Consider the following 8631-nt stretch of genomic DNA (forward strand, 5'->3'; position numbering starts at 1 on the left):
AGGTTATTTAACCCGCATGGTGCAAAATATGAAAAATTTGAAAACATTGCAAAAATAGCTAATTTTGTGTATCTCGCCTCACAAAAAAACAGAATAGAAAGCCATCAAAAAATTATATGAAAAAACAAAATTAAAAACTACAACTCGTCTAGCAAAAAAAACCCCATAGCATTGTGTTTTAGGGGTCCTTGGATGCAGCCATAGAAAAAAAGCTTTAAGGGAAAAAATAAATAAGGGTGAAAAAGTTGCAAAATAATTTGGTATCCATGTAATCGTACAGACCTGCAGAATTCATATAACATATTATTCAGGCTGGCTGTCCACGGGCATTGCGAAGTCCTGCAGCAGATCTCTGCCTCGGGAGCCGCCACCCGGGAGCAGGAGCGGCTGCCGAATCTCTGCCGGTCAGCCCTATCTGATAGATAGGCTGGTTGCGGAGAATCAGGGCAATTTGCAGAATGCTGCGAATTGCCCGCCGCGAGCAGAGAATCGCAATGATTCTCCGCTCGTGGACAGGTGCCGGAGCTTTCCATAGCCGTGGACAGGGACGGGAATGCAGTTACTCGAGAAGAGCGAAGCTTGCTCGAGTAACTGTCTTATCCAAGCGTGCTCGCTCATCTCTAGTTATCACATCATTTATTTTGCAAGCGGAATGCCATTAGAAATGACATTCAAAAAACAATGGTGTCGAAAAATAGGAGAAAAAAAATGGTGGAGGAACCCCAGTAAAGAAATGGAAAATGGAAGCTAAGAGCTTGGTTGTAAGGATATGATGAAAAAAAAAAGCCTTTTTACTTTTTACGTTTTCCAAAGGTGCAGCCCACGCTACATAACGTTATACCCAAAGAGTATAATATAGCAGATAAGAAAAAGTAAAAAAACTCTTTCAGAGGGGTGAATGTGGCGCATCCTCAATGGGAGACTTTGCATTGCATCACATGCACATAGCACGAGGTCTGATGCTACCGCCGGCCCCATTGAGAACAATTGGCGATACGATGCGAGAGCATGCACAAGATAGCACATGCCGCGATTTGTTTACCGCATACTATGACATCGTGGTACCATACGGGAAAATATCGCTCATGTGTATGACCCCAGCCTGAAGGTTCCGCCACATTCACCATTCTTAAAGAAAGTTTTTTTTCTTGTCTATCAAAACAATGGTGGAATCATTATATGAACCCCAAAAGGCGCCATTAAAAAATACAACTTGTCCTATAAAAATTGGCCCTCATACACCTATGTTGACAGAAAAGTTAAAAGGCTATGGCTCTAGGACTGCGACAAAAAAATGCATCTCTATCAGACTTCAAGAATGCTGGGAAAATATATGTACAAAATTAGACAAAATTAAAAATGGCACTGAAATTCTTGGTGGAAAAAAAAAAAAAAGAAGTATAGCATTTAAATCGTTACATCTGCCCCCTCCCAATCATGCGTGGGTTAAAGCAGTGTTCCCCAACTCCAGTCCTCAGGGACCACCAACAGGTCATGTTTTCAGGATTTCCTCAGTGTTGCACAGGTGATGTAATTATTGTCGGTGCCTCAGACATCGCCACATGGGTTCTTACCATAGGATATCCTGAAAACATGACCTGTTGGCGGTCCCTTAGGACTGGAGTTGGGGACCCCTGGGTTAAAGGACTTTAAAATCAGGTCTCCCGTGTGAGAAAAATAATAATAAACCAGCCCATACTGTACTTACCTCTCCCTGCCCCCCTAGGCCTCCTTACTGCCTACAGGCTGCAGCAGCTGTATATGGGACATCACAGGCTACTGCAGCCAATGTCACAGCTCAGCTGCAGCCTGTAAACAATACATCAATGAGGAAACCCAGAGCTGGTGGAGGAGAGGAGAATATGAGCTGGTCTTTTTTTTAACATTGGGGACCTGATTTTAAAGAAAACACTTATTTTGGAAAACCCGTATAAATCTCTAATATATAATAAAATAGATAATAACTCTTGTATTCGTATATCAGTGCACTTTGCTGGCATGAATACTGCTGCCCTTTCACCGGTAACACATCTCATACCCCTACATTTGTCATAACAAGCTTAGTGCCAATCCTCAGGAGGCAGCAAGCCAACCTTGTGTTATTATATCTTAAAACGGACTGGAGCCAAACCACGGAATCCAGGTAATTCATCTAATAAAATGTTCAATGTTGTAAAATAAATTCACTGGCAGCACCCGGGTGATTAATTATAATAATGTTTGGTAGAATATCAATATTTCCCTGCATGACTGGCTAACGACGCATGGATGTTATGTTCTCTGCCGCAGAAGTTACACATATTCCTTCTCTTCTGAGGAAACAGTGTAGACATAAGGCTAGTTTCAGACTGGGTTTTGCAGTATCTATTCCCTATATGCACCAGAAAATCAGCATATGTTCAATCCATAGGCCTCCATTCATCCCACAGAGGCCAAAATAGTGTGCGATGGATGCTAATGTATACCTATACAGCAGCATTTTAGAAGTATGTATTACAGGCATACAATGGGCTACCCAAATGAAACAGGAATCTTCATCTAATTGGCAGGATGTTAGTAGATGAATATCAGCCGAACCTTTTTGAGGCAGTATGCCAGCTCACGTGTCGAGGAAGGTTGCGTTAGGCCTCCTGCACATGGGCAGATTTGCATCAGGGAGTCTGCCTCCGGACTCCGCAACAAATACCGCCCCATAGCATGCTATGGCAAATCGCGATTTCATCTCCACAAGCAGAAATCGATTGGCAATTTCTGCTCGCGGAGAAGAAATCACAGCATGCTGCGATTCTGTGTGGGCTAAGCACAGACGGCTTCCATTTAGGTCAATGGAAGCTGTTCGTCCTGCAGCATTTCCGCAGTAAGCACTATGGAAGTGTCGCGGGATCGCCTAGTGCCTGTGGCTACTGCGCATGCGCGACGGAGACTGGCCGGCACATCCGCAGTGCTGACAGAAGACACCGGACAGGTACGCTGCGGGAATCCGGCATGCGCTTCCGGCCCGCTCGTGTGCAGGAGACCTTAGGCTCCAGTATTTTGGGGTTTTTTTTCAACAAGTTGTTCAGCGGATCGCAACAATTAATTGACAGCTGAGAGCTGCCTCTGATTGGTCACAGTGCTCAGTGCTGCCTCTGATTGGCTGAGGGCTGGGACCAATCAGAGGCAGCCCATTCAGCAGGCGGGGATTTTAAATCCCCACCTGCTGAATACTACAGAAAGCAGTTCAGGAGAAGAGCCGGCTGGACGCGGCTGATCTCCGGCAGCTGCAAAAAGGTGAGTATATATATTTTTTTATTTTTCACACTTTTTTTGGATGCTTTTCAGGGAAGGGGTTATATTGCCCTCATCCAACTCGTTGCTGATCGGCCTCCCCTGCACCAGACTCTACCCTCTCCAATCCATCCTAAATACGGCAGCCAGGCTCATCTTCCTGTCCAGCCGCTACTCAGACGCCTCTGCCCTGTGCCAGTCACTGCACTGGCTGCCTGTTAAATACAGAATTCAATTTAAACTCACTACCTTCATCCACAAAGCCCTCCAGAGCGCAGCGCCCCCCTATATCGCCTCCCTCATCTCAATCCATCAACCAGCCCGGGCTCTCCGCTCTGCTAACGAAACCAGACTGAGCGCCCCTTTAATTCAAACTTCTCATTCCTGCCTCCAAGACTTCTCCACAGCAGCACCGGTCCTCTGGAACACATTACCAAAGGCTACCCGAGCAATCCAGGACTCGCAGAACTTCAGGCGTGCTCTAAAAATGCACCTCTTCAGGGAGGCATACCGCATTCCCTACACAAACCCTTCTGTACTCCACCTGATAACATGCTCCCTGACCTACTGACTGCAATCCCTGCTAGCCATCATAAACCGCTCCTGCAGTCATACTGCTTCTGCCGTCACACGGCCAAATGTCTGACCATTGTCTATGTGTATAGAATCCCTCACTCTCACCTCGCCATACTGTGCACATCTCCAGCCCCTTTACCCTCTGTATCACCCCATTACTTGTAGTATGTAAGCTCGTTGGAGCAGGACCCGCACCCCTATTATTTCCATCAATTGATTACTATGTAACCGTGGTTCTGTAATGTTTGTACTTTTGTCTTTCTGTATCCCCCCTGTCTATGTAAGCGCTGCGGAATATGTTGGCGCTATACAAATAAAGATTATTATTATTATTATATTTGAAGCCCTTCCCGACAATTCATCCCGCGCTCGCCGGCAGCTCATTGCTTTCTATGGAACAGGCTGTATTGCCGGCTCCATTGAATTCAATGGGAGAACATCGTTCTTCTCTGCCACAGCTGTTACGATCTTTAGTATATGTTCTCAATGGGGTCGGTGCTGCTGCCATCGGCCCCATTGAGCGCATATACAAGAACAACGATTTGCGCAGAACGCAGTTACATGCGTTCTGTGAATCGTTGTGTCATATAATTTTCGGCACATCCGCATAAAATACGGACATGTGACCACTCCCATTGCTAAGCATTGGGTATATATAGAATATATAGACGCAGATCGCAAGCGCATCTGCAAATCAGTCAAAAAAGGCCTGTGTGCCTGAGCCCTTAGGGTGCTTTCACATCTGTGCTTTCTTGTTCCTTTCGGGGAGCAGGAAAGGGGAATCCCCGCGGCTGAACGATCCAATTTCTGTATGGAACTGAATAGCGTCGGGTGGATCCGATTGTACATAATGAGGTCCACCTGCTTTCCACCCAGCTGATTGGCTTTTGGATGGTAGAAGAAGCGCTGCATGTAGTGCTTTATCTTCCGGTATTTGCAGCCGCATCTGTGATGAAACCTCCGTCCGAAGGCTCCAACGCGGATAGGAAACCATCCTTATAAACACCAGAGTTGGCCTCACAAAACGGTTACGGCATTATGTAGAGATTGCGAATTGACTGATGAAACTGGAGCTCGGGTAATAAAATTCCTATCAGCCTGGAATCGCACGCAGCATTCTATAGAATTTTTTATTGCATTTTTATGGGGTTTTTTTTAAAGGCTGCAGGCAGATTTTACTTTCAAATCCATATCAAATTATAACACAAATTACACATCTACTGTACAAAAATACATTTTTGTTTTGGGATTTAAAATTTTTTTTTTTTTTTAATGGCGCATTCTCAAGATATGACGTGGTTTTTTTTCGGACCTTTTTACCCATAGGCTTCTCCATAGGACTTTAAAAGAACCAGGAAAAAAAATAAAATAAAAATAAATCGCTTACAAATATAGAAAATAAAATATGCCACAAAAAAAATTCTATCTAAGGTACTTGAAACTCAATGGATTTTTTACAAACATTTGAAAACGCTGGAAAAATTGCATGCGTGAGGGAAGCCTAATAGACAAACACGGAGACAATACACATAAGAGTTCCATCACTTGTGTTCATACATCAGATCTGTGGCCTGCATGTCTTTGGCTATTGTAATACAATAGCGCCACCTAGCAGGGTGCACCAGGACTCCGTGACGTCTTAGCCGTATGTCACTTTCACTCTCAGAAATACCATCCTAGATATCCAATATGATATTTTATATCTTCCCCATTCACTAACAGGTTATTTGGATCGACTATAACGTTTTACTGCTTGCGATTTGTAAACATTATGTAAATATTTGTATAACGACGTAAAGTATCGCAACATTTTGAGGCAATTTATCATATATAAATAAGGTCGCTTTCAGAAAAGCGTACTTGGTCCGTGTTTTGCGGACCGTAATATGGAGCTAATGTAAATATATATATCTATTCACATGGCCATATTTTTCATGGCTGCTTGGCATGACTTATACTTTATGTTTTTGCCTCCGTGTTGCTGTTCTTTTCTATGGGGTAAATGCAGATTAGTATTTGCCCAGCAGAAATTAACTGGTTAAATCCTAGTATCTGAAAAGTCAATTTTATAAGATTAACCCTTTCCAATCCACTGTCTGACGTCTAAAGACATTATGATTTAAGGCTGTACAGCTCCGATGTTGGAAGACGTCCGTCGGGGTTCTCTTACTGTATATTGCTAGCCTCTCTGCTGTCGGGACCTATTCAACGTGCCACCTCATGCAGTACTGGCTTTAGCCAGGATATAGCGCAGAAAAAGAGTAAGCCCCCTAGGAAAACCAGGATACAAATTGGATTGGAAAGGGTTAAAGTGAAACTTTGCTTTTAAGGCAGATTATATTTAGACTTTGTATAACTATCATTACCCCATCAGCAATGACATAGTTCCTGTTAGTCCATAGCTATGAAGTGTCATCAGTCCTTGTCACCATGGTGCTCATAATCCAGTGGTGTAACTGCAGGACAGGTGCAGGTGCCTGACAGGGCATATACCCTATGTGCTAAATGCCACTTAAATTTCTGCCATAGGTGAAGGAAACCGTAGCTATACCTCTGCATAATCTTATGTATAGTCTAAAGTCAATGTTCAAAGAAAGCCTGGTAACTGGGATAAAGTACCATTGGGAGAGCATACAAGCTTCATGCACTTTCTTGACTTGTCAAGTGTTATTAGGGGATCACTACCCCTTGCAGACTAAACTGTCCTGAAAATAATATTATATTAGAAAGTTACTACAAATAAGACAGTGTCTTATATTAATTTTTGTTCAAAAAGGTTTAACTTTTTTACATGTATAGCTGCCTGGACACTATTTAAATTGACTTTTTAAATTAACTGTTAACAGGGCTTAATTTTTGGAGTAGGACTTATATTTCAAGCATCCTCAAAAAGCCTGAAAAATCATTTTGCATCCTCAAAAATTCTGGAAAATCATGCTATGTCTTATTTTCGGGGTATGTCTTATTTTCAGGGAAACGGGGTGTTAATGCAATTTCTGGCTTCTGGTGAAGTTTTGGTATAAACAGTAGTTCTCTCTGAACAGTTTAACTGCAGTTTCTTGCGACTTCTTAGCATTAGCCTGGTATTATTAAATATTCTTGTATAAAAAAGCCAAAAGCATTACAGAAGTGATACCTTTATTGTCCAATCAGAAAAACTATTTATGCAAGCTTTCGCAGCTATTTAATGCCTCTTCATCGGGCGTACAATAAACTTTTCTACCTATTGCACTTTAGAATGATTATTTCATGTTATAAAAGTGAAAACAAACTTTTTTTGTTACGACTTTCTAGCACACTTTGTAACATAGTAACTCAACAGTTGTCTGTTCACATAGTTTACATGTACAGTGTATTAGTAAAGCAGCAAAATATAAAACAAATGGCTATTATCATCAAGTCAATACGTTTCGAGCGGTATAAAAGCGTTGTGCTGTAGAGGTTTTACACTGCTTGACACTTCCTAAGTGTCAGGATATAGTAAAACATGAAATCATCTTTTACCAGCCAAGACTTATACCCACACACCCTCACAGCACATTTGCAATTCCAAATAAAGCATCATTGGAAAAAACATTACTCTGCACAATTTTCTCTCTCGCTCTACCCAAAGTCTAAACATGGGGTAACATAGTGTGTCAATACATCAGACAAAGTAGGTGTGTTCAAGCACACGTTATGGACATGTAGAAAAGCTATTTCACTTGGAATTGCTATTTAACCCTCAGCACAAGTGAGTTCAGCTCATGAAGTGCAACAGTAATCTGTGCTGCATCCTCTAAACTACACTGCAGGCCTCAGTACATTGTGAAAAAGGGGATTACAACTGTAACAACTTTCTGTACACTCTGAAATGACACCCTTATAGGGTGCTTCTAGATCCCCCATAGAATTTTATGATGAAATGAATCTCCTATCCTAGTGAAAATGCCACCAGGCTATGAAATAAACTGATTTTGGCACTTTGGCATTCATTTCAATAAGTTTTTAAATGACCCCATATGCAGTATTTATACAGGGAGTCTCAACCCACCCCTATAGAGTCTCAACCGGCCATCCAAATAGACCATTTACAGACATTTCTGAATACAGAGAGGTATTTCCTTCCAATGCTGGAAAATATAAAACATTATCTTCAAAAGAACTTGATACACTGTATTCCACAAAGTCTTAACAGAATACTGCAGTGCATTCTTTTAGCTTCATATAACCACATGTTCCAGATTGGATATAATCTCCCTCAAAGATTATTGTGATGAGCTGTGAATCACACAAAATGTTACTTATGTTTATTATTGCATCATGTTTGCTCATTATTGTTACATAGTTTCAGCAGCAGAACTACTTGTACCTGCTATTAAATGCAGATGCAAAATATACTTTCTTCCAGCAACAGATTACTCACCTCCCCAGGCAGTGTCAGTGCTTGGTGTAGGTCTTTCCTACTAGATCTTGTAATTAATACTCCAGTGTCCTTTTAGTGTCTCAGTTGCAAAGTGCAGTCCTGTGCTTCAGTATGGAGCTAGTTAGCTATCCCTGGGGAAGTTAGTTGCAGGCAGAGTGTGTAGAGAGGGAGGGCAGAGCTTGTATCTGACTGATTGATTGCCAGAGCAGGGGTACCTGCCTCCCCTTACTCCTCCTCCCTCCACCCCCACCTTTCTCTTTCTCCCTCTCATTCTTTCTCTATCTGGAGCTGCTGGACACCTGCCACTGGATATAGGTGTAGATGTTTAGCCACCCAGAGGACATGAGAGTAGCAGAGATTTGATTCCACTTTTTTTCTTTTCT

General features: G+C 42.3%; 1 protein-coding gene across 1 annotated transcript in view; it reads right to left on the minus strand.

Moving 5' to 3' along the window:
• Positions 1-8403, minus strand: part of CHRDL1 (chordin like 1) — a 101334-nt gene extending 92931 nt beyond the window's left edge. Inside the window, exon 1 of the mRNA XM_066581724.1 lies at positions 8249-8403. The gene's annotated coding sequence lies outside the window, so the exon portion shown is untranslated. The remainder of the gene's footprint in view (positions 1-8248) is intronic.
• Positions 8404-8631: the final 228 nt, after the last annotated feature.

The sequence above is a fragment of the Eleutherodactylus coqui genome, chromosome 10, assembly GCF_035609145.1.
Source record: "Eleutherodactylus coqui strain aEleCoq1 chromosome 10, aEleCoq1.hap1, whole genome shotgun sequence".
NCBI classification, from domain to species: Eukaryota; Metazoa; Chordata; class Amphibia; order Anura; family Eleutherodactylidae; genus Eleutherodactylus; species Eleutherodactylus coqui.